The following is a 27,969-nucleotide window of genomic DNA, read 5'->3' as shown; positions in this document are numbered from 1 at the left end:
CGTGCTCTCCATGCCAGCTCAGTTACATGAAACCACCTCTTGGAGGGAGGCAGGAAAGCGCCTGCAGCAGCAAATGCCTGTCCTCACCCCTGAGAAGGCCAAATGCAGAGGAAACATGGAGGCATCGACAGGATCGAGGATGCCCAGTGGTGGATGTTGTGTCTAAACCGTTGCCCTTTATACTTGAAAGTGTTGAGGACACGTGGCATAGACCACGTGGCAGGCTGTTTAACAGGGAGTCAGAAGGGCCTTTTGCCTCAAAATTCTGCCCAATCTCCAGCCCTTTGAAGGCTCATCGTAATCCACCCATCTCTCAACTTGATCTGGACCAGTGAACTCCACGGCTTCGCTCGCACCCCTCCTCCGAGAGGCCCTCCCGACAACCACATCAGAAACAGACCTCGCAGCACTCTCTTCTCTTAGTCGGCTTGCCCATCCTCCCAGCATTCTTCACCACCCCATGCTGTATCACACCACTGTCTGTATACTGGTCACTCGAACGCGCCCCCCGTTACAGCAAAGGTCTCTCTGTCTAGTTCACAGCAAAAGTGCCTCACAGGAAAATCAGGACACACCAGGTGCTGCATAATATTTGTTGGACAGAGAGAGATGAACTAATGAACCTTACAATTGAGGCGGACAGAGATATCAAAACGAGAATGCTGTGAAAGGCAACTGAGGTTGAAAAAGTTAACAGGAACAACCCAAATGTCCACTGACTAATGAATGAATAAACAAAGTATGGTACATCCATTCAATGGAATATTACTCAGCCATGAAAAGGAATGAAGTTCTGACACACACCACGACACGGATGAATCTCAAAATCGTTATGTGAGATGAAAGAAGCCAATCAAAATAGCTACATATTGTACGATTCCGTTTATAGGAAATATCCAGAACAGGTAAATCTATAAGAGACAGAAAGCAGATCAGTGGGCCAGGGGTGTGGGGAGCGATTCCTAATGGGCCCAGGGTTCCTTTTGGCAGGGGAGGAGAGGGGAATAAAAATATCCTAAAATCGATTATGGTGATGGTTGCAGAACTCTGTGAATTCTAAAAACCATTGAACTGTACACTTTCAATGGTGTGTGAACCGTATTTCAATAAAGCTGCTACAAAACAAAATTAAAAGAAAGCTTTCATGGCAGCTCATCCATGGGTCCAAGTCCCCACTCCGGAGGCTCATCTTGAGTGTAAATTAGGCAAAAGGAGAGCAGCAGTAAGCACTTTACATCCGCAGGTGACCGGTAATTAACCCTATCTTCAGTTGTTCAAAAAACAAAATGTTCTGAGCCAGCCCTGTGGGTAAAGTTCTGTGCTCCTGCTTCAGGGCCCAGGTTCACTTCCCAGTCGTGGAACCTCCCCACCCGTCTGTCAGCTGCCGTGCTGTGGCGGTGGCTCACAGAGGAGAACTAGAAGGACTTATGACTAGGATATACAACTATGTACTCAGGGGCTTTGGGGAGGAAAAAGAAAGAGGAAGATTGGCAACAGATGTTAGTTCAGGGCGAATCCTTCCTTGCAAAAAAAAAAAGACATCCATGTCTAATCTCTAGTTTAATGTGCATAAAAAAAGCAAAAGTTTTGAGATCTGGAATCCTGGGAAATCTCACAGTCATCCACGCTGTCATCATTAGCCTTACCGAACACCTACTCTTCACAGGTGCCACACTGAGTGCTCTGCCTGCCCTAAGGGGTAGAGACAGTCTTTGTCCCCATTTTACAGATGTGGGAAGCAAGACTCAGAGAGGGTGAGCCACCAGGCTGATGTCACACAGCAAGCCCATGGGAGAGGCAGAATTTGAAGTCACATCAGTCTTATACCAAAGCTTAAGCTTTTATTACTCTGTTGAATTATCCACCTCTCTCAGCACGCATGTCATTTCCTGATTTGCCTACCAGGAAGGAGCTTACTGTGGGAGAACCTGGTCTAATGTGGAAGAGGGAGCCTCCATAGAGAGGGAAGACGTATGTCTCTGATGGGAGACAGCTTTGTGTTCCCAGGAACAAATCAAAATGGCCATTGAGCAACGGGTTGCACCACTGCAGCCCCTCATCCCATGAGAAAGACCAACGACCCTGACGGGCATCACATCGCTGCTGGTAGTGGGAACCTGCACCTCCCCTCTACTGTGTGCCCACCTCCACAACACTAACAAACCCGACCGTGCCTGAGGAAGGAGCCCAACCTCCCAGCACGTGCTTGTGACCGACTCAGCAGAATCCACTAGTTATTCCCAGCCAGTAATTAAGCGGAAGATCCCCAGTCTGAAGCTCGAGTGGGTCTGAATGACTCATACAAAGCTAAGTTCCCCAGGACACACTCTTGGTTAGACACAGAGGGAATCTTCAGCATGACAGAGACGAAGCTTTGCACGGAGGCTGGGCAGTGCAGCCAATTTTGTACTCCTGCCTCCTGTGGTCCACAAGACCTAAACCCCAGAGACAGGCTACCCTGAAAGAAAAACCTGGAGAGCAGTACGGAATCGGTATTCTACATGGACCTCCTGGATAGAGAGGAAGATCAGAGGCCATCTTCTGCCATCCCCTTGTGATCAAGAGGACTGAATTCATTTGGCGAGGGCTGGCCCTTTCCCACCATGGGTCCTGTCGCATCTAGGAGCATCTATCACTGGTTCTCGTGTATCTAGCTGCACTGCTCAGACCAGGGGTTGCCAAGCCCCCCGCCAGGAGAAGGCAAGCAGGAGATGTACATGAGATAGGCTGGGTATGGGGCAGCAGAGCCTGGGGGGCACAGCGCACACCGGAGCAAAGCGCCCTCACAGAAGGCATTCCTGGCCGTCACTGTTGTTTGTGCTGGGCGCGTGTGAGCCAAACACCCACTGGGCAGCTATGCTCCTGAGGGGTTTTGTTGGTTGGTTGGGTTTTGATTTTCACTTCTGACTTAGGTTCACATCTCGGCCTCACCTTCCCCGTGCTCTGTGGTTAGCCCATCCCGAGGCAGAAGAGAGAGCTTTAAATGACAACTTGGAGCCTTACTGTTGATAGAATATTATCACCTGAGCTACTGAGGCTCTTCCTCTGAGCCCAGATCTCCAAGTGGTCTGTGTCCATTTTACTTGTCCAAACCATCAGCACCGCTTATGCCTTCTCTGGGCAACCTCACACATCAATCCCCAAGAGTGGGTTTCTATGGGGTCAGTGGACGCTGCTTAATGGTAACTGCAAGGGTGATGATAAAGTGTGACTTGTGTGATCGTGATAGGAGTCATTATTTCAGAGGTCACATCACGTAAGGATCAGAAACCCATTCAGACCAGCTCAAGTGCAGAGAGCTGATGGGAAAAGGACAACCAGATCCCCTGGGATGTGGGCCACCCAGGCTTACCCCCCACGTCTTCTGGGCACACCGGCTCCTTGCCCTGCTCCAGTCTACACCTGAGATGCAGTTCTCTCTCCGTTTCTCTCTCACTATGTCTCTCTGGCTTCCTCTGTCTCTGTGTCTATCTCTCTGTTTCTCTCTCTCTCTGTCTCCATGTGTCTCTCTGTCATTCAGCTCCTTCTGTTCCACCTGCCATAGCCCAACACAGCTATCACAAAATGGTGGCCTCAGACACGGAATCCTCCTGACCTTCCCTCTCTACGCCCTTCAATTATCCCTCGGACCCTACGTCCAACTCTATATTCCCGTGAAACAGAACCAGGTGGCCCTGTTTAGTCAGGGGTGGGAGAAGGCAGTAACATGGGGCACATGGGGCTGTGGCTGAAGAAGATCATTAAGGGGCAGCTCTGGGGTATGGAAGAGATGTGGAACGTCCAACACAGGAAAACCACCTAAATCTGGGTGGTGCTTCGCTCGTACAAGGCACCTGCACCCAAGAGCACATTTGAGCCCACCTCTGCATGTTTCCATGGGTTTAGGGTGATCTGATGGAAAGCTCTCCCAGTCTGCCCCACCGTAGAAAGCCCAGGTGAGAGAATCAGCTCAGACTGCCGCCTCCCCCAGGAGGAGTGTCCGGTGGGCAGCTGGAAGCTAAGCAGACCCACACAGCCCCCACCTCCCCAGAGTCCAGGCCTTCATCCTACTCCAATTACCTCCACCGAGCCCCCTCTAGATCTCTCCACTGGGCCCCAAGAACTTCCAAACTTCTGTTGACAACACCCCTGTAGCAGGTCCACGTTATCTACCTCCACACTTGAGCTGTCACCAATTTCCTTCTCCTCTCACAGTGGAGGCTCTGCTCCCCACTCCCTCAGCCCTGTGTTCAGAGCCACCACGGACTAGATCCATCTTTGGGATCCTGTGCCCAGGTCAGCCCACGTCCCCACCACCTTTGTGCAACATCCCTCCTCCTCGGAAGCCCAGGACCTGCAGCTGGTCCTGTCCTCTCTGTCCACCATTGCCCTTGTCCTGGCCACTCCCCCAGGCCCTCTGGTACCCAGCAGGCAGCTTCAGTCTCCTCCCAATCACCACCCAGAGAGCTCCAATGCCCAGGTGAGGGCCAGCCGAGCCCCTGGGCATCATGAGTCCTTGACACTCTCAACACCAACCCCACCTCCAATCACTGTGACCACGGCCAACATGAGATGACTTTCCCTAGATCTAGCCCCCAACTGAAAATGTGAAGCCCCCATGTCTCAGCTCCGTCCAAACCTCCATCCTTCCATTTCAGGAGCCCCCAAGTCCACACAGGCTCTCCCTCCCGCTCTCAGCCCCTCAGCCAGCTCCCCCGAGGTGTTATTTCCATCCAATTCAACCTGGGCTCCCATGGTTTGCGTGTCCAGCCAGCACTCGAGACAATCACTCCCCTGACCTCCAACACAACCTCCTCACTCCTGCCGTCTGATTTTTCTCATTTCTGCTCCCAAGCAGATAGCTTAAAAGCTGCTGGAGAAAAATCGTAAGACCATGCTCCACAGCAAATTCATTTTGACTTCAGCTGGGCACTAAGTACTTTCAGGTTCTCTACTCATCCCCAGCTGATCTTCTTTCCCATTTCCCAATCCTTGTGGTGGTGCAGTGAAATCAAACAGCCCTGTGTATTGCTAGTAGCAGTGTAAACCAGCACAGCCCTTCAGAATGGCGATTCCACATTGCTTTTCAAGAGGCATAGAATATTTAACTTAAATTCATGTCTCAGAATCGGTCCTGAACAAAGAATTCTAAATACAGAGAACACCACATGCACGAAGTCTTCGCTGTTTTATTAGTAATCATACCAAAAATCTTGAAACATTGAAAATATCCAAAGAAGGAGGACCAGTTAAGTAAATTTTATTAAAGTGGGTATTCTATTGAAGCACTGCTTATGCCTGCAATTTTGGAAATAAAACTTCAGTTCAGACTACTTGAAACAAATCCTTTTATTTGATTACAAAATAAAACAAAATGAGACAGGTGCCAAGTAAGCATATAATACTCCTAGGGTGGGAGGTGAGAGCAAGCACATAATGCAGGTGTGAGGGTTGAGAATGTGGAGTGGCCAGGAGAACCCTACATGCAGCCTGCAACGGCTAACAGAGGGCCATGCACCCTCCTCTGATGAATCAGGCAGAAGGCTTCACAGAAAAGGTCAGGTTCTGGGAGCTGACTTGTGAAAACGGCATCCAGATGGTTGGCAGAAGATGTGTGTGCTTCCAGGAAGTGATGGAGCTGAGGATCACAACTTTGCGATTCGAGGACATACAAGAGGATGGGCAAGCAGCCCTTGGGCCGTGGCCAAGGTTGGGGAAATGGATGAGCATGGTCCTGTGATTTCAGCCATTAAGGAGGAGCCAGCTCCCTGGGACCATGAAGGGACGTTTGCAGATGGAGGCTGTGGGTCAAGGCTGAGATCCAACGGAGAGTGTGGCCAAGCCTGGCTGAGGGCAGGCAGGACTGTATCAGAGAGCTGGCTGCTTAGTTTAATTCTGGAGGAAAAGCCATTCTGCCTGACACAGGGGTCAAGGGTATGGCCTTGGAGGTGGGTTGCTTGAAGAAAGAAAGATATCAATTGTACTTCCAACATCTCTCAACATTAAAGTCCTTCTTTAGCATTGCTCCTTTTGTGGATTTTTCACTTCCTCGCCCTTTTTTCTATGGGGAAAGATTATTGCTTTTCTTATCCATTTACTTATTACTTATCCACCAACCACCATTTTCCCTGTCTACTAATAAAGCATATCCTTAATAAATAAGAATCTACAATTAAATGGGATTTTTCTCTCCTGAGTGTTTAGGAAAGGAAGAAAACACGCACTTGTCAACAATTTACACTAAAGAGTACAGTGGAAGTTTCAACAAGCATCATATAACTGTGGACACTACCCTTTGATGTACTTGGTAGAATATAAAATACTCCTTACATATAATTCTTTGTCTTAAAAGTAAAAACAAAGTTAAAAAACCACACTGGTTCTTTGGTGAGCACTTTCAAGCATTATATGATTCTTTCCATGGCTCTGCTCCTAATTGTGGTTAGGAACATTACCGTCATCTCCACTGTACAAAGGAAGGAACTGAAGCTCAGAGAAGCTCAGGGGCCTCCCCAAGGCCACACAGCTAGAAAGTGGCCGAGCTGGTTAGCATTTAAGAGCCCAGGTCAGCCAGGCCCCAGAACCAGGGCTCTCCCAGAGCACAACACGGAACTTGGCACTGTGAAAGGTCTCAGTGGTCATCACATTATGAAAATATACAACAGACACACAGATCAAGGGAACAGAACTGAGAGCCCAGAAATCAAACCACACATCTACAGATAGCTAATTTTCAGCAAAGGAGCCAAGAACATAGAATGGAGAAAGGAAAGTCTCTTCAATAAATGGTGCTGAGAAAACTGGACAGCCACATGCAAAAGAATGAAAGTAGACCATTGTCTTACACCATACATAAAAATTAACTCAAAATGGATTAAAGACTTGAAGGTAAGACTTAAAACCATAAAACTCCAAAAAAACCCCAGGCAGTATACTCTTTGACATGGTTCTTAGCAGGATCTTTCTGAATATCAGGTCTCTTCAGGCAAGAGAAACAAAACGAAAATTTAAAAAATGGGACTACATCAAACTAAAAATCTTCTGCAAGGCAAAGGAAACCATCAACAAAATGGAAAAACAACCTAACAATTGTGACAAGATATCTGCAAATCATATATCTAATAAGGGGTTAATATCCAAACTATATAAAGAACTCATATAAGTCAACAACAACAAAACAACATGATTGAAAAGTAGGAAGAGGATTTGAACAGACATTTTTCCAAAGAAGATATACAGATGGCCAACAGGCACATGAAAAGACATTCAGCATCAATAATCATCAGGGAAATGCAAATCAAAACTACAATGAGGTATCACCTCACACTCGTCAGAATGGCTATTATTTAAAAAAACAAGAAATAACAAGTGTTGGAGAGGATGAGGAAAAAAGGGAACCCTCAAACACTGCTGGTAGGAATGTAAACTCGTGCAGCCGCTATGGAAAACAGTATGGAGATTTCTCAAAAAAAAATAAAACTAGAACTACCAGGGGCCAGCCTGGTGGCATAAGTGGTTAAGTTCATGCATTCCACTTCAGTGGCCCAGGGTTCATGGGTTTGGATCCCGGGCACGGACCTACACATCACTCATCAAGCCATGCTGTGGTGGCATCCAGCATACAAAAAATTGAGGAAGACTGGCACAGATAGTAGCTCAGGGACAATCTTCTTCAAGAAAAAAGAGGAAGATTGGCAACAGATCTTAGCTCAGAGCCAATCTTCCTCACATAAACACACACACTCACAAATAGAACTATAACATGATCCAGTTGTTCCATTCCTGGTTATTTATCCAAAGAGCACAAAGACACTAATTTGAAAAGATATATGCTCCCCTACATTCATTGCAGAACTACTCACAATAGCCAAGATCTGGAAACAACCTAAGTGCCCAGCAATGGGTGAATGGATAAGGAAGCTATGGAATACAATGGAATACTACTCAGCCATAAAAAGCTGAAATCTTGCCATTTGTGACAACATGGATGGACCTTGAGGGTACTAAGTGAAATAAGTTAGATGGAGAAGGTCAAATACAATATGATTTCACTCATATGTGGAAGATAAAACAGCAACAGCAAACAAACACATACACACAAAAAACAGACTGGTGGTTACTAGAGGGGAAGGGGGGTGGGGGACAGCGAAAGGGGTAAAAGGGCACATTTGTATGGTGCCAGATGGCAACTAGACTTTGGTGGTGGAGGGCCCTGAGGAGTCTCTAAGAAGTCAAAATACAATGATGCACACCTGAAATTTATATAATGTTACAAACCAATGTGACCTCAATAAAAACAGCAATTTAAAAAAAGTATACAACCTTTACTAAGTTGAGCCAACGGTCCACACGTCAATTTTACAGAACAGCTTCACTAAGTAAGGATGGAGCTGAAAGGGTGTCAGTCTCACTTGTGTAAAAAAACCAAGTTAACCTGAGGTGAACCCAGGCTCTCACCAGGTCCCGTCATCTCACCCATACACACATCACCATGTGTTCCCAGTTCAGCGGTCTGGGTGTCTTTATGCTGGTGTCTGTCTGTCCGCCATATGCACCAAGTTGCTCAAGCAGAAAATCTGGTGCCATCCTTACCAGCTCTTTCTCCCTCTCTGCGGTGGGTTGAATAACGGCCCCCAAAATTCATGTCTACCCAGAACCTCAGAATGAGGCCTTATTTAGAAATAGGGTCTTTGCAGACATGATTAGTTAAGTTAAAATGAGATCATCCTGGATTATGGTGGGTTCTAAATCCAATGACCGGTGTCCTTATAAGCAGAGACACTCACAGGGAGAAACCACATGGAGACGGAAGTAGAGATGGGAGTGATGCAGCGACAAGCAAAGGACTGCCAGGAGGCACCAGAAGCTGGAAGAAGCAAGAAGTGAAGTTTCTCTAGAGCCATCAGAGGGAGCACAGCCCTGCCAACACTTCTGAGTCCAATGCACCACCAGGATTCCCTTCTGTGCGGGTAAACAGAAACTGACCCGACCCCAAGCAAGAAGACAACGGGCTCACAACAAGCAGCTTCTGGTAGTCACCTCGAAGACTGGGGAAGCCAGGGCAGGTCTGGTTTTTCACACCATCTGACTGCGAAAGCCAGTCGTGCATACAGGTCAGATTCCCATCTGATTAGACATCCTGAAAATTCCCACTGAGAGTCAGGTCTGTCACTCCATGGCCGGCCTGACGTCCGAGGGAGCCAAGGCCACCAGCATGTAAAAATAACACGTATTGGCTTCTTTGGCCACAGAAAAAGTACTCTATGGAAGGCCAAGCTGGACAAGTTTCCAACACCGTTAAGAAGATTTGGCCAAACACATTCACTGACACATGTTGCAGCCATGGGGGCCAAAGAACCAAGTCCTTAAATGGGAACCTGGCAATTGCCGAGGCAGCGTCATGATGGAAATGACACTTGGACTTGTCCTTACAACAGGGAGTAACTTTGGAATCACACACCTAACACACAGCAATAAAAGGATAGCCTACCTGGAAATGACCACTTTCTCTGGCTCAGACTTCCTTAATTCAGAGCAAAGCCACAACACTAGCATGTGCCCTCTCCTGATTTTGCTCCCAACCCTGGCCCAATTTCCCTTCCACTATCAGGTAGCAGGAGGCTTTGAAAATTTGGACAATCCATGGTCCACTTTAAAATTCTGAAATTTGACGTTAGGAAAACGAGAACCACAGTGTGATAGGCTCCAGTCAAACAGGCATTCAAGCTGCCAGATTCTCTTCCTTGGCCATCCCAATTTTGAAAAAATAAAGAACATAATAATGGAAAACAGAGTTTCCCAGAGGTGAAGAATGATCTCTTGATTTCCTTTCTCTATAATTTTCACAGGCAAAGCAATGACTTTTGTAGAGTTTCCCTGTTTTTAAAAAAAATGACTAAATTAGAGATGTTTCATAAAACAACTCACTTCCTGGCTCTCCAAGAGAACGATGTCCTTACTGTGGGTACGCAGTGTTTACATATGACTAACATTTGTATGAAATCCAGAGTATGGAAATGGAGTGACAGAAAATATTCTTTAAGGAGTTTGCCAGCTGACTGCTCTCACCTCTGGAAGAGTGGTAAGAGACACTAGGAGGAAACAGAAAATTGCTGATATTGGAATGAATTTCTGACGACCAGGTGACAGACTAGAGTGCGAAGAAGTCCCAGCCACAGAGTGAGTTTTCACCTCTGGCTACTCTTTCCCATGGTTAAAGCAAGAAAACTGAATGAGCCTTGAGACATGCAGAACCCACCTCCACCCCCACCCCACCCCCAAACAAGTGAAAGGCAGTAGGTCTCTGAACATGGGGGCATAGGAGGAAACTCAAGAGAAATCCATCCTGGAAACTCTAGTCTTTCAGCAACTGAAGTCTGGGGGCAGCAGGGAGAGCGGGGGAAACACTTCAAGGCACTGCAGGCTGTTACTGAATGTAGGCAGTTGATCTGCAAAGTCTGGAAGCAGAGTAGGAGGGCAGAGAGAGCTCCAGGGAGCCAGGAGAGCAACAATGACTCTCTGTGACCCCTCCCTCAGCTAGTCAGGCTGCAACATGGAGAAAGAATTCTCAAGGTTCAGAAAGCTGGTACCCTCAGATGAAAAGCACATGAGACCCCTCAGTGCTCAGAGCCCAAGCCATGCTGAGGGAAAATCCTGACCCATCTTTCAAAGCACTTGAAGCTGGTAGTGAACTGAAACAAACTAAAGCTACAAAAAAGTGGAGATTTAGCTCAACTATGACCAAAATTGACTCAGTGCTCCAATTCCAATAGCCTGACAGAAGAGTAATGTACTATAACTTAATACAAAATGTCTGATGTGGTAAAAAGTAAGAGGCGTGAAGAAGGAAATTTGGTCCACAATCAAGAGAGGAAACAGAAAATAGGAGAAGACCCAAAAATAGCCTAGCTATTGAAATTATCAGATAGGGACTTTAGAGTAACTGTGATAAAAATTCTAAAGAACAGTCTGTGAAAGGTAGATAACATGTCCAAAGAGATGGAGAATTGAAACACATAGAAATGTAAGAACAATCCAAGTAGAAATGCTACAATGAAAAATCCAATACCATACATGAGAAGCTCAATAGATGGATTTAGCAAAAGACTAGGCAGAACAATGGAAATGATCGATCAACTTGAAGATAGCTAGAGGAGGTTGGTAGCTCCATTAGAGCAGCAAGCTAAACTGTAAATCAGCTATTTTATCAGAGAAAGAGACAGCTAGGAATAGGCCTCTTGGCCAAAGATTGGCCTCAAAAAAGAACTTTACTAAGGAATTCAAATTTAATTGAACCTGACTGTGGAGGAATTTAAGCCCCTGGGCATTGCTGAAAATACTACAGCACTCAGCTGGCAACCAGTGGAGCCTAATAGTTTGGTGTGATACCAACAGAGAAATTAGGGAATGAGACCATCAAAGAGAGACTTGCTAAAACTATTGTCATCTCAGAGTGACTGTGCACATACACAAGGTTGCATCCTCTGAGAAGCAACACCAAAGGCACCATACTGGTGTAGGTGGGGGGAAATAAACACTAAAATAGCCCATCTAAGCCACAAAACACATAAACAAGCAAACAAGAAGCCCGAAGGAAGGAGGAAATCAGTATCTAGAGTTGCTAAAATATATTACCTAAAACATCTAGTTTTGAAAAGAAAATTACAAGATGTGTAAACAAATAGGAAAATGCAACTGATACATAAGGAAAAAAGCAGACAACAGAGCCTATGAAAGGGCCCAGATGTCAGAATTAGCAAGCCTTCACAGCAGCTATTATAAATATATTCAAAGAACTAAAGGAAACCATTCTTAAAGAGGACATGGAAGATATGATAGTAACGTCTTATCAAAAAGAAAATATTGATAAAGAGATAGAAATTATTAAAAAGAATCAAGTGGAAATTCTGGAGTAGAAAATTGGAATAACTAAAATAAAAAAATTCACTAGAGGGGATCAACAACAGCTTTGAACTTGCAGAAGAAAGAATCATCAAACTTGAAGACAGAGATTTTTCAACCTGAAGAACTGAGAGAAAAAGAATGAAGAAAAATAAACAGAGGCTCACACAATTTTGGGTCACCATTAAGTGCACCAACATACACATAATGGGAGTACTAGGATGAGAGAAGAGTGAAAAAAGAGCAGAAAAAATACTGGAAGAAAAAAATGGCTGAAACTTCCCAAATTTGATATTTTAAAAATTAATGTATACATACATCCAAGAAGTTCAACAAACTCCAAATAGGATATGGCAAAGAGATCCACATGCAGATACAAATATTGACACATAAAGACAAAGAGAAAATCTTGAAACTAGTAAGAGAAAAACGACTAGTCAAATACAAGGGAACCTGAAGAAGTGTAACACCTGACTTCTCATGAGAAACATGGAGGCCAGAAGGCAGTGGGATGACATATTCAAACTGATGAAAGAGAAAAAGCTGTCACCGAGAATCTTGTATCCAGCCAAACTATCTTTCAAAACTCAAGGTGAATTAAAGACATTCCCAGATAAAGAAAAAAGAAAATTCATTGCTAGCAGATCTGCCTTATAAGAAATGCTTAGAAAGTTTTTCAGGCTGAAAGCAAGTGACACTAGACAGTAATTCAAATACACACACACACACACACACACACACACACACACAGAACACTAGTATAAGTGATTATGTAATTATAAAGGACAGCATGAATGCATATGCCTTCTGTATTCTTCTATTAACTGTTTTAAAAACCAATTTCATAAAATGACACAAACACACATACAGACACTTGTCTTATTGGGCCTATAACATAGAAATGTAATAGCCTTGACAATAACCATACAAGGGAAGTGTATGGGCACAAAGCTGTATCAGGGTAAGGAAATCACACCAGATGGTAACTTGAATCCACAGGAACAAATGGAGAGAACCAGAAATGATAAATAAGAAGGTTATCAATATAACAGACTTTATAAATATATACTTGCTATCCTTTATTCTCTTTTCTTCTTTAAAAAAACATAAATTCACATAAAGTAGTAATCATAACAATTTATTGTAGGGTTTGTAACATAGATAGATGTAATATGTATAAGAATTACAGCACAAAAAAAGAGAAAAGGGAATAGAGCCACATGGGAGTAAAGTTTCTATATCTGACTGAAATTAAGTTAGCATAAATCTAAAGGATTCTGATAAGATGTATATGGTAAACTCTATAGTAACCACTAAGAAACTAACTCAAAAAATCATTAAAGAAATAAAAATATTATACTCAAAAGATTCACTAATACAAAAGAAAGTAGTAAAGGAGGAACAGAGGTACAAAAAAGACATGGGACATAGAAAACAGAAAGTAAAATGGCAGATGCAAATCCAGCAACATTAATAACATTAAAAGTGAATGGATTAGAGCATACAACAGAAGGCAGAGACTGTCAGACTGAATAAGAAATCAGATCCAACTATATGCTGTCTACAAGACACACTCTTTAGATTCAAGATACAAACAGGCTGAACCTAAAAGGATGCAAAAAGATGTACCATACACACATACACACAGCAAACAGTAACCATAAGAAAGCTAGAAAGGCTATAGTAATACCAGATAAAATAACTTCAGAACAATGTTACTAGAGACAGAGAGAGGCATTTTATAAAGATAAAAGCATCCATCCATCAGGAAGGTACAACAATTATAAACATATATGTACCTAACCACACAGCTCCAAAGTACATGAAGCTAAAATTAATAGAGTTGCAGGGGAAATAAATAATAATAGTTGGAGACTTCAATATCCCACTTTCAGTGATGAATAGAACAACTAGGCAGAAGATAAAGAAGGAAATAGAAGAAGTGAACAGCACTATAAACTAACTATCCCATACACTACGTGACAGACATCTACAGAACACTCCACCCAGCAACAGCAGTATATACATTCTTCTTAAATGCACATGGAACATTTTCTAGGATAGATCATGTGCTAGTTCATAAAGCCAGCCTCAATAAATTTAAAAGGACTGAAATAATAAAAACTATGATTTCTGATCAGAAAGGAATGAAACTAGAAATCAATAACAAAAAGAAATTTGGAGAATTCACAAATATGTGGAAATGTCTATGCTCCTAAATAACCAATGAATCAAAGAAGAAATCACAACAAAAATCAGAAAGTACTTTGAGATAAATGAAAATGAAGAAACAACAAACCAACACTTACGGGATACAGCTAAAGACATGCTTAAAGGGAAGTTTATAGCTATAAATGCCTATATTAAAAAAGAAAACTCTCGAAACAATAACCTAATGGTCCACCTTAAGAGAGCAGAAAAAGAAGAGCAAACTAAACCTAATGCAAACAAAAAGAAGGAATGGATAAAGATTAGAGCATAAATTAATGAAATAGACCGCAGGGAAAAAAAACAGAGAAAATGAATGAAACCAAGACTTAGTTCTTTGAAGGGAAGGATCAACAAGATTTACAGCTCTTTAGCTGGACAGATGAAGAAAAAGAGAGAAGACTCAAATTACTAAAATAAGGAATGTAATAGCCCTCACTCCCAACCTTACAGAAATAAAAGAACGATAGGGGAACACGATGGACAACAGCATGCCAATAAATTAGATAACTTACATGAAAGGGACAAATTCCTAGAAGGTCACAAACTACTGATTGTGTCGATGGCTGCACAACTCTTAGAAGATGTTAAAAACTGTTAAAGTGTACACTTTAGATGTGTAAATTGTATGGTACATGAATTACATCTCAATAAAGCTGTTCTGTAAAAAACAAATTTTAAAAAATCATAATGAGATACCATTTCATACCTGCCTGAATGACAAATTAAAATGACAGACAACACTCACTTTTGGAAAGGCTGTAAAGCAACTGGAATTCACATCACTTAGAACCATTTGGAAGTTCCTTCTAATGTTAATTATACATCTACTCTATGTTATAGCAATTTCACTTCTTGCAATTTACTCAAGAGATATAAAAACGTCTATCCACAAAAGACTTGTACAAGAATGCTCACAGGCAGCTTTATGTACATCAGCCAAAAACTAGAAACAGAGAACAGACAAATTATGGGATATTCATACAATGGAGTACTATTCAATAATAAAAAGGAGCAAACCAATTATATAAATACGCGCATATACACACAATATGGAAGAATTTCTAAAACATTATGTTTAGTGAAAGAAGCCAGACACACACACAGATGCACACTGCATGACTCATTTATGTGATAATCTATGGTGAGATCTATGGAAAATAATTGCACCTGTGAGAAAAGGTAGACTTGACTGGAAGAGGAAACTAGGAAAATTTCTGGAGTGATGGAACACTTCCATATCTTGTTTAAGAAGATGGTTAACTTGTTAACATGTGCCTTCAGCCCCATATTTCCTTCAAACTGGTAGTAAGATCTAGAAGCTTGATCACATTCAGGTTTAATTTTTTTAGGCAAGAATCCTTTCCAGGTGGTGATGTGTGTTTCCAATTGCGTAGCAGGAGACACATCATGTCTGGTTGTCCTAGTTTCAAAGATGTGAAATGAGATCAGTTGATTCAGCTTATACAGGCCTGATCTATCCATTATGAAATTCCTCCTGGATACATACCTAACGATTTTAACACGCATTGATAATTGCCTAGACCTGTTGTTTCACTAGGGCTGTCAAATCATAATGTTCTAATTCTATCTTTCCTTCTGCATTTATTAATTAGAAATTTTTTACAAAGGAAAACTTTCCATCACCAACTATTTGGTTACTCTGAAATACAAGCCAAACAGAAGGCACAATAAATGCTTTATTCTTTTCCCTTATTTAGTGATTTTCAAAATAGTGAGCTGGTGCCCTAGCAACATGTAATAGTGACCAATTATTTTTTTTGAAGTATCATTCTGAAGGCATGGATTTTTATAATTTTGATGTATTTCAATCAATTCTACTCATTAGTCAGTTTGATACACAAGTATCTCATTTAGCCAGCAGAAAATCATTCAATTTAATTCCTATATTCTTTCAACATAATCCCATTAATCTTTGATATCTTCCCTGCTTTCTGGCATGATAAAGTATCCCAGACCAGGAATCAGTCATTTCACCAAGGAATTCTGCTTCCTTTTAATGGGAAATGGTATTTAGTGAGGAAAACCTGGGCAGTGGGTGGTGTTCATTGCCACAGGGTTACCACTGCTTCTAGGTCTTTTCAGTGGACAGAGTATGAAACAGGTATCTTTAAGAGCAAAGAACACTATGAATTCATATTGATATTTCCAATTCAAATGTAAGATTACAGGATTTTAGGTAACTTTAACAAATATTATACCTTATCTCTTTTCCATCCTAAGAATCTTGATTCCTAACATTAACATATTGCTTATTTGCTTTCTCCAAAATTATTCCTATAATAATTTCAAAGTAACAATATCAATATTACAGCTAATAAAAAGACCAGTGAATGCATTTTCTTATTTCTTTGTATTGATATATGCATTTGTGTCCTAAACTGCATCCCACTAGCGATGAACAGTTAAAATACTGGGTTTTAAAGTCACCCGAAGAAATTAATTTCTCTAAGCTTAAGCCACCAACTTGATAGACAGTTAGGTTCAATTATTACATCTGCTTCAACATTTTCCCTTTTTAATTTTTTGAATATGTAAAATATTTACATGTTTCAAAACTCAAAATTCTATAACAAAGTGCACTCACCGAGGCCTCCTCCCAGATCTGTCCTCTCCAAGCTGTGGGCTCCCTCCCCTACATGCAACTATTTTTCTTAGTTTTGCTTTGTGCTTCCAGTCTTTCTTTTGGACAACCTAGGTACACACAGACATGCACACACACACACCCCTTCTCCCTACTTCTCACACAAAAGAGAGTAGACTATAAACACAGTTCTATATCGTGAATTTTCCCCTCTCACCAATATCTCCAGGGGATCGCTGCATAGTGGAAGAAAGAGCATCCTCATTTCTCTAAAGCCATCTAATACTCCATTGTGTGGACATACCACTGTTTATCCAACCAATCCACTATTCATGAATATGTGGGTTGTTTCCAACACTTTACTATAACAAATACTGACAAAATGAATAGCCTTGCATATGTGCTATTTTATATTTTGCCAAGATATTTTGGGATAGATTCCTAGATGTGGGATTACAGGTTCAAAGGTAAGTGCATATGTAATTTCGCTAAATATAGCCAAATTTCCTTCCCTAAGGTTTATATGGCTAGTTTCTAATGACAACATAACCGTGTTTCAATTTTTTAAATTCCTATTTTTATATTTTTTACTAATTAATACACCCTGGCAGGATATTTTGGCAACCAACTATAGAGGCAACAGTTCATAATTTACCACATACTTCATGGCTTCATTTATTTTAGTTTCTGATATAAAAAATTCCACTACTTTAAAAAATGCAATATGAATGGATTTCTTTTGAATAATACACACACACAGAAAATAAACATGCATGTATGTAATAGCCAGATTAGCAAAGATTAACATCTTGACATAGTTGCTTAAGATGGGCGTTCTTTTTACTAGAAGAAACAAACATTACAGATGGAGTTAAGCCCCTGCAGTAACCTCAGGAGCCCAGTGGCATCCCCCGACCCTGCCATCACTGCAGAGGCAGCGACTGGAGTGTGCATTCTTCCTGGTCATGCTTTTCCGTTCCTCCATTATGGCTCCTCCCACTTTTTTGCTACTGAATCAACGCTGTGATAACATCCCTGAATAACTCTCCTGCTACTCATGCTGCCACGTTCTCCAGGGCAAAGGCCTGGCCGGGTATTGCTGGGTCCCAGTGTTTCAAATTCAAGGAGATATGCCATATTGCTCTCCAAAGTGGTCACACCTATTTATGCTAACATCCGCAGTGCCTGTTTTTCCAAATTTCACCCACACCTAGCAATCTCTATATGTTTTGACTTTTGCCAGTCTGATAGGTGGAAATAGTAACTCATTGTTTTAATTTGCAGTGAATGCGATAGCATTTTAAAACAACAGCATCTTTCTTTAATGGGAAAATTGACTTTCAACTGGCCTTTTAAAATTAATTTTTCCCCCACAAGAACAATCAACATAATGCAAGAGACAGAGAACAGCTTTATATACCTATTCTCATCCCTAACAACTTAGCGTCTTTATATCTGTAATCTTTTATGTAAATCTTAGATATGTGCAGATATGTAAGGCATATACTTTATTAATTTTAGAGAAAAATGCAAGCATAATCATGCAGATTCATGTGGAATTTCTCTTGATTTGTTTTTGAATTGACGGTTCTGCTGATGTTTAACTATTGCTTTGTTTTCTGTGTTTCACAGCAGAAACACAGATTTCTGAGAACTCTGTCTTAGAAAATATGGCCAAAAATCTCCCCATATTTTGTATTATGAATATTAGTCTCTACCCAGAGCCTAGTATTTCATTGTTTATAGTACAGTTTTTTTATGCTCATTTTCCAAAAGGAAACCCTTCCTAGGTCCCTTTATCTCTATTTCTATATCCATAAAAATAAAATATGCACACATCGATAAATTATTCATCTATATTTTCACAGACATGCCAAAGTTACCTTTTGACCTTCAGGGAAAAACACGTATACAGAAAAACACCCCTTGACTTTCAACACTGAAAAAGTTGGAAACCTACCAACCAGCAAATGTGCAATAACAGCTCGAAAATAAGTCAACTAAGTCAAATAAAAGCTACTCTGGACAGGCCTTTTCTCACTGCAAAGATAATGTGGAAAACCATATTATGAGGCTCTTGTTTCTTATTTGTAACATGTGAAGGTAAACACTGATCCAGTGCCTATGGGACAATTTGTATCTTATACGGAAGGCACATTAAAATTTATCGACGATGCTTTCCTACCACAGGAGAGACACTGCTGAATATTACTGAGTCAGGGACTGGTAAAACATCTTCAAAATAATGAATTTGCACTGGCATCTGAATTCTTAGGAGGAACAGCATTTCTAACTGTGATTCTAACAGAATGATGCTTTTTTTTTTTTTTTTTGAGGAAGATTAGCCCTGAGCTAACATCTGCCACCTATGCTCCTCTTTTTTGCTGAGGAAGACTGGCCCTGAGCTAACATCCATGCCCATCTTCCTCTTCTTTATATGTGGGATGCCTGCCACAGCATGGCTTAACAAGCGGTGCGTAGGTCCACATCCAGGATCCAAACTGGCGAATCCAGGGCCATTGAAGTGGAACGTGTGAACTCAACCGCTGCACCACCGGGCTGGCCCCTAGAAAGATGCTTTTAAATAGGTTGAAGTGCAAATAAGTTCTTTAAAGCCAAATAAAAATAAGAGGGAACTCACGAAAGCCCCAAATATCCATTATATTACCACGAAATCCATCTTGCATAATTTAGCCCCTAATTTACAACATGAAATACATACTGTATTTAAAGACAGGAAGAGGAGGTTGCTGCATGTAGTTTCTCTTTGCTGAGTTACTTCATTAATATATGTGACCGTGTATGATAGAGAACATATTAAAATGCGTGCCTCACAAAATCTCCTAAAAAGATACATTTCCATATCTCGGCTGGAATCCCTCTAACCATGGAACATTAAATAGAGTTGTTTTTCTCTAACCATTACCATAATAACTTTTCTTATAACAATTTCATAGATGGGTTACTTGCCATTTGCTTTTCGATATGCTTACTACAAAATTTCACTTTCATTAGCCTTTTTTTTTTTAATGTGAGGCCAAGTCATAGAAAGAAAATTAACTCAACTAGACATACAATTACCCAGCACATAAACTCTGGGGGGAAAAGTCATTTCTCTATCATACTCCTCAGTCAACAACACTGAGCTGGATGGAGCAAGGGAAACGGAAGTTTCAGAGTCCACACTTCACGTCTCATCTTTTCAACACAGGAGTCTCCACAGGGAGGGACATAAGATCTCCCTAATCCTGCAAGTCTTCTGGAGGGGGCAGCGACCAAGTCAGCCCCAGCCCCTCCCGCGGGTGAAACAGACCTTCTGCTGCTACTCTGAGGTGGCGGAGTATGGGTGAGCTTCTCTCTCTCTCACTCACCCCTACTCTGAATCACATCAACCCAATCCATCATTTTACTCATCCCATGTGTCCTCTTTAATTAGTGCCAAAAGGACATGACAGTAACGGATGTTGGTGAGCTAAGGAAAGGACAGGCCTCACGTTAAGCACCAAGGTCAGCACAAATCTGTTACTGGGAAAGAAAACAAACACTATCACCAACCCAGAAGATCAGGGCCCAGCTCCTTCCCTCCACCCCAGCCCCGTGTCTCTGCGATAACCAGAGTCAAGCCAGCCTCTTGCTAGTTAAGGAACCACTATGAAATTTTAAAGGAGAACTTTTTGTGAAGATTCTGAAATGGACCTTTTTTCCCTACCCAATAGCCATTACACCCTTTTCTGGCTGCAGCCCCTGGATTTCTCTTGGGGGCCACACCCCTTGCCCATTCAGTCCATATGATTTCAAGAGGCTGACAGACCAATAAAACACGATTTCCTAGAGTTTTGGTTTGTTTTGTTTTTGAACTAGTAGGAAAGAGAAGCTCTCCTCTTTCCCCGAGTTGGCTGGAGCCTGTGAGGGCCCCCGGAAGAAGGGAGAGCTGGCCTAAGCGCAGGTTACGGGCTGGAGAGGGAGCAAACACCGAGGAGACAATGAGATGCTCCGGATCCAAGGGCCTGAAGTCAAACTCCCCTGGACTAATCAAATTTGTCAATCAACAAACACCTTTTATGGTGAAGGCAGTGAGGTCGGGTTTCTCAACAGCAACTAAAGCCACGTGCAACTAAAAGAATCTTGACGAGGGGCCGGCCCGGTGGCATAGTGGTTGGGTTTGCATGCTCCACTTTTGCAGCCCAGGGTTCACGGGTTTGGATCTTGGGCGTGGACCTACACACCACTCATCAAGCCACGTTGTGACAGCATCCCACACACAAAATAGAGGAAGATGGGCACAGATGTTAACTCAACAACAATCTTCTGCAAGCAAAGAGGGGAAAACTGGCCACAGATGTTAGATCAAGGCCAATCTTCTTCTTCTTCAAAAAGAAAAGAATCTTGACTGATAAGATGAAGAACCTTCTAAAGGAAAGGCACCTAGCCTACATCATCCATCAATTAATCAAAAGAATGTGTTCCAATATCAATAGTCTATATGACAGAGAACCAGATGGAAGGTTTAAAAGCTGGAAGGGAATGGAGGAATGAAATAATCCAAATCCCAGATTTCACGGGTGAGGAAACTGCCAAGAAAGCCATTGAGGGTCCCAAGCATGTGAGTGGTGGGACTGGGACCTGGATTCGGGGACCCTAGTTCTTATCACATTCAGGAAACCAGGTTAGGAATTTGGGCGTCGTGGGAGATGACTTTCTACAGGGCGCGTGTGCCCACACATGGATATGTGTCATGATAACACATTGCTTTCCTTCTGAAAATGTGCAGCTCATTTGTCAAAGGGATACAGGAGATTTGTGCAGGAGGGGAAAGGGATTAAAAAATAAACAGGGACTTGGGCCAAACACTGTCTCCCCATCAGGGTTTCTGCTGGAGACATGCCGGGGGGTCTTCTCAGGAAGTCAGGGGCGCTGAGATCCTGGAATGGCCCACAGACTCTGAAAGAGCTTTCACCCTCTCAACTTCCCAGGCTCGGGACCGTGGGTCCTGCTGGCTGTGCCCAAGCACTAACAGTGGCCGACGGTGGGCAGGAGTCATGGGCTCAACAGCCTCATGAAAAAATACAACAGAGTGGAGGGAACAGGGAAAGTTTTCCACTCATTAATTCCAGTTATATTTAATCCTTCACTATGTGCCAAGCACTGTGCTGGAAGCTGGGAAAGACTGTTTTCATTTAAATTATATTCTGGTGGTGTAGACAGACATGCACACACACACATGAATGTATATCATATATATTTGTATTTTGTATATAATTAACGTAAGCAATATTTAATTGTGCATAAATAACATATTTCCTGATGGTGCTAAGTGTGCTCAGAAGAAAATACAATGGGATGAGGAAAAGTGAAGGTGTGACTTGGGAGGGCGAGCATTTGTGCTCCCGTGGCCAGGGAGGGTCATCTGGAGCTGAGACAAGAACGATGAGAAGGAGCCAGTGGTGCTAAGATCTGAGGGAGGGCCGTGCCAGGCAAAGGTCTTCCCTCCCCCGAGTCCACAACAGGACTTTTGTTGGTTCTAAAAATACTGAGCACCTGTTATCCGGAGACAAGAGGTTAACCTGGACTTGGTGAAAGACCCACCAGAGAGACCTGCCAACAAAGCAGTCACAGCTGGGTGGGGTAAGTGATGTGAAGGGAAGGTGCAGGAGCGGAGGCAGTAAAAGGGATGGACCCAGCTGGGAAAGTTCAGGAAAGGCTCCTGAGGGAGTGCGGTGGGTGGCCTGGGCCATGATCAGCTCTGGGGACACCAGGGGCAAACGTGCCCCTGTCCTACAGCCCCATCTCCAGGTGCTCAGGCCCTGCAGCAGCGCAAGACAACCCATGTCTTATAGGGTCTACTGTGCACATCCATCCGTCCAACATACACTGCCCCCGACTAAATGCCAGGCCCGGGGCCAGACCCCAGAGTCCCAGGTGGGGCAAAACAGGTGCAGTCCCACCCTTTTGGGGTTTACAGTTCAGTGTGTGTGGTGGAGGGTAGTGTCTAGGAAGAGAAGACAGCCTTGAAACTGAACAACTGATGTCTCAGTCATTGTTCATTTCATTTTATAGCATAACAGATAGAAGTTAATTCTAAACTGTTTTCACCTCAAAATGCAACACATACACATTTCTCCAGAGACACAGCACACTTAGCTCCCTTTTTCCCTATAAACTTGCTGGTGATTATTGATTGGCGGCTGCCTTCTCCATCAGACGGTCAGCTCCATCAAAGAGGTTGTCACGTCCCTCTTCCTCCTCGGCAGCCTCGGCCCCTAGCTCTGGGCCGGCACATAGGAGGCATGTGATGAACTGTGACCTACAAAAGGAGTCTTTCCACCCCGCCAGACTGTCAGCTCCCCACGGCATCCATGACCTTCAGGAGCTGTGGAATAAATATTCGCAGGGTGGGCCAGTAGATGCAGGGATTCTCTGGAACGTTCTGGGTCAACTGATGTTGCTGAAGGAAGAGCTGCGCAAGCCCTGAGCTGTCCGATCCACCTCTTTCCTCGAGCGCAGCCGGGGATGTTCTCTAACAAGCTCACAGAGCAACACAAAGTGGGTCTTGGTACCTTCTAAGGGCCAGCCTCACAGGATCTGCAACTGTGACTGGGGAAGACGTAACCAGAACGCTTTCCACACCCCTCCTCCTTTTCATTGGGAACCAAGTATTTTTAGACACAGTGACGGGATTGCGTCAGCAGCCTCTCCGCATTTGCCCTGAATACTCCACACGATCAGGCCACATCGCTCCCTTTTAGCTTCCCGCTGCTCCATCAGCCGTGCACCAAGCTTCGCCCGCACTGCCAGGAAAGCTGAATTCTCCCACAGGGATTCTATCTAGACACATTTTAACATGCACTGTTTGCCTTCTAATTTTAGAGTCTAATTATCCTGTGAAGATCGAGGCAAATATCTGCTCTCCTCTTGGGGTAAGGACACAGTATTGTGCAGGATTAATCAAAAAATAGGCAAAACTTAGCAAAATTGGGAGGATCACATTAAATCAAGATGCTTAAAATAATAATAAAAGCAGATCACTCTGCATATGCATTGAATTCCCCAATGCTTCGCAGTTAAGGCCAATTTAAGGAGACGAAGAAAGCAGGTAGACACTTATTGTCACAGATGGGGAAAATTACTATAAATGACTAAGAGAAAGGGCATTCACTTACTGTACACCGTGTGCTGCGCTGCTGTGCTAGAAACTCTCTCACCCTACTCTGATCCCTCACTTTCAGGCGTACAACTAAACTGCTCAAGAGTATTTGATTCAACTGGATAGCTCTTTCTCTACACACATACCCCACACTCATCAGGAGAACAGGCTGGTACAACGTGTCTGAATACATCCAACCTCCATCCCTTTTGACTCGGGAAGCCTGCTTCCAGGAATTTAGCCTAAAGAAATAATCAAAGATATACACAAAAAGATATGTAGGCTGAAGTCCATCACAGAGTTATTTATTACAGCAAGAAACAAAAAACAAACAAAAGGCTTAAGCCAGACTAAGTTTCTGATGAAAGAGAAATGGACAAATAAATTTTGGCAAATTCCTATTCTGGAGCATTATGAAACCATTATAGACCACGGTTTCAAGTATACCGAGGGACATGGAGAAGTGCTTATGATATATTAATTTAATAAAGGATATAATGAAGGATCCCAATACAGTAAAATAAAATTTACACAGAAAAAAGCCTGGAAGGAAACATAAAAAAAGGCACCCATAAGAGCTATCTCTGTGTGGGGGTGCGGAGTTCATGAACAGTTTTTATTTCCTTCTCAATACTTTTCTGTTTCCTGAATTTTCAATAATGAACACAATTTTCTTTCCAACCGGAAAAAAGTCTAAACAGAAAAAAACGAAGAGACATTAGACAAACAAGCAAATAACTAAACAGCGAAATAACGCAACACCTCCCAAAATCCAGGCAGCCAGAGAAAGAGGAATCTGGGTGGCAAGTGTGCCCGTGTCTAAGTCGTCTCTCTATTTGACCCAGACCACTTCTTCCCGGAGTTTAGTTCTCCACGTCCAGACATCAGCAGCCCATACCCACTGCCAGTCTCAGGACAACAAAATCAGCCACGGACCCAGGGGGTTTGTCACAAGGGAAGTTGTCTACATTCTCTCTGAGAGCCAGAATAGCCATTGGTCATCCACTTGGATTTCCTAAGTCAGGGACCCGATGTTCCTAAGAGGAACTGGGGCTCCATGAAGTTTCCCTGACTTTAAACAGGCTAACAGAAGAGCAATTAATTAAACAGGACCTGGGCATCATTGCTGCATAATTTATTTGTACATAAAGAGACATTGGAAACCACCAGGCCAGAGTTAATCGTCATTAAGGCTGTAAGTCATCCTTGACAAGACAATTATATTTTATATACATATGCACACACATATCTAGAGATATCTACATACATACATACATGTATCGATAGGACAGAGAGACAGACGAGGGAGGAGGGGGAGAGCCACAGAGGGAGGGAGGTGTAAGGACAATGCAGTTCACTTGGTCACCTGTCCCTCCCTGCTAGTGCATTTTTGGTCCATCTTTACAACTTAGAAGCTGAGCGCTTGATTTCCACAGATGCATTTATGACCCTTTTGCAACGTCAAGTGTATTGGTCAGTCTTCTCCGTATAGTCTGTTACATTTGCAGCATCTCTAATCTAAAGTTGTGCGGCATTTCTCCAAGATGCAAGCTAAAAGTTCACAACTATGAGATCGTCATCCACGCGCTCTCTCTAGAAACGAACCTACGTCCTCCCACGGCTGCTTTCTCGCTGTTTCATGCAGACGTCACTCTGGCCATTCATATTTTCCCTTTCCTTCTGTCATTTGACTTGCCAATTCTATCCTCATCTCTGACTTCTACAAGGCTAGGTCAAGAAATACGCTGTTAGGTGTGCATCCCATTTTTAGAAAATATGAGTCAAAAGCAAACATTTTTAAAGAGTCAAGAAATTCCACATGAAAACCTAGGCTTTCAAGTTCTCTTAAAAACCAAAGAGCTGGCAACCTTGAGCTCTTATTCCTACATAATCAAAACTAGCAGGGCCACACCACAATATGCTCATCAGGCATGGCAGGGAATCCCAGTGTCTCCCCACCCTGAAGCTGGGGCCAGCTGCTTTGTCTCACCATGGCTGGTTGACGCCTGCCTGGCCCCAGGGACATCTGTATCCTCCACCCTTGCTCTGAGTCCAGCCCACATCCAACAAGGCTCTCTGGGGAAGTCTTTGAGCTGAGTCTGCATGACATGCTAAGCCCTTCCTATACTGACCTGATCCTACACACCCTCCAAGGCTGGTGCTACAGGGGGTTAATACATTTTCCAAGATTGCTCAGGGAGTGAGTGGCTGACCCAGGTGTGAATCCAGAGCTGCGCTATCAACCTGCCTGCTATGCTCTGCTCTCCTGATGCACCCCCACAGGTTCAAGCCTGCGTGCACAGGACCAAGGAGGCCCGCTTCCCGCTGCTCTGCAGGAGCTCCTCTCACACTGCCAAGACTGGAACCAAGAAATCCTCCCTCAGCCTAGTGGGCATCACGGCTGGCGTGTCAGGGTTGTTTTTTTTTTTTTTTTTTGCATTCTCATGGAGAACATGGAGGAGGGAAGAGAATAGATTTATAGAAATTGAATTCCAGCACAGTAAATCTCTTCCAACAGTCTAAGAGAAAGGAAACAAAGAGAGTGAGATGGAAAGTGAGATAAGGGAAATTAACACCTGCTAGACATCAATTCAGTGCTGGCTTCTCTCCATGCATACATACCCACTTCCAACCTTAGCAGAACCACAAAGTTGGCATTACAATGTGGAAACTGAGGTTCAGAGAGGTAAAGTATCTTGCCCAAAACCACACAGCAAGTAAGTGGCGAAGCTGGGACTCAAACCTAAGTCTTTCTAAGGCCAATACTCCTTGTGGCTGCCTCCAAAGACCCTTCCAAGTTAGTTTTGTGAAACGCTCATTTCAATCAGCTGTCCCAAAAGATGCCCAGGACACGAGAGGGGAAGATAAGGTTTGAGTTGAGAGATTCAAGTTAGCTGGAAGCTAGAGATGTTCCTGCTCCCCTCTTGGAGTTTTATATGGCCAGGAGAACCTTCTCCTGACTGTAACCAGGGCACTGTTGTGAGGGTGTCTTGGCCAAAAGGAAAGAATAGGCAGACATGCAAAGCTCTTCCTCCAGGTACATCTTTCTCCAGGAGTTGAAGGCAACAAAATTGGGGACCATGAGGGAAATCCTCCCACTCCAGAGATTGTCTCTGTTTCTTCTTTAAGCATCTGTCCTTCCAGCTATCCATCCTTCCACTACCATCCTTCCATTTACTGTCCATCCATAGCCCATCCTTCTACTCACTCACCCATCCATCACCCACCAATTCAACCACCCATCGCCTATCCACCTACTCACTCATCCATCATCTATCCACCCATCCATCTGTCTATCCATCCATCCACTCACCAACTAATCCATCCATCCATCCATCCATCCGTCCACCCACCCATCCATCATCTACATACCTGTCCATCTATCCATCCATCCATCATCTATCCACCCACCCACTCATTCAACCATCATCTATCAACCATCTATCCAACTATCCACCCATCATTCATCCATCCATCCATCCACCCATCATTCATCCATCCATCCATCCATCCATTCATTCATCCAGCACTTAAGACCCCACTGTCTGTGAGGCCTTATATAGGGACTGGAATAGAGAACAAGCTGGACACTGACCCTGTCCTCACAAGTCTACAGCTTCACCTATGTAACAACTACTAAGTACCCAAATAACAATTAAATGACAGTTTGCTGAGTGCTACAAAAGTACTTTCAACATGCTTAAAGAGCTTATACCAGAGGACCCCATTTGGTCTGGCAGGTAGGAGGGAGGTGTCAAGGAACCCAGGCAGCATCTAGTAGAGCACTAGGGCTAAGTGCTGTCCTTGGAGTGTGAAGCAAGACAGCCTGGATTCCAATCCTGGTTCTGCAATTGGCCTGTTCTGTGGGTCCACAGCGTCACCTCCGAGCCTCAGTTTCCTCACGTTCAAAACAGGGTTGATAATAATGGGAATCTCCTAGAGCTGTCATGAGACTTCAGGGAGGTGAAATGTGTAAAAAGCTAAGTGTGGGGCCTGGCAGATAAGAGCAGTCTGTCAATAAAGATGTTAGCTGCTATCATAAAAACATCACAGACACTACCTTCTAGCAACTTCTCCAAAAGGAAGAAAATGCACCCAAACCAACTGGAACAAGGAAGATAGTTCTGCCAAA

The 27,969-nt window shown here is 43.3% G+C and overlaps 1 protein-coding gene across 5 annotated transcripts in view; it reads right to left on the bottom strand.

Annotated features, from left to right (window-relative positions):
- PHACTR3 (phosphatase and actin regulator 3) overlaps window positions 1-27,969 on the bottom strand; it is a 245,187-nt gene that overhangs the window by 166,218 nt on the left and 51,000 nt on the right. The gene's annotated exons all lie outside the window — the stretch shown is intronic.

The sequence above is a fragment of the Equus asinus genome, chromosome 15 (assembly GCF_041296235.1).
Source record: "Equus asinus isolate D_3611 breed Donkey chromosome 15, EquAss-T2T_v2, whole genome shotgun sequence".
Lineage (NCBI taxonomy): Eukaryota > Metazoa > Chordata > Mammalia > Perissodactyla > Equidae > Equus > Equus asinus.
The sequence above is the reverse complement of the archived record's forward strand: the minus strand, read 5'-3'. Positions and strand labels throughout refer to the sequence as shown.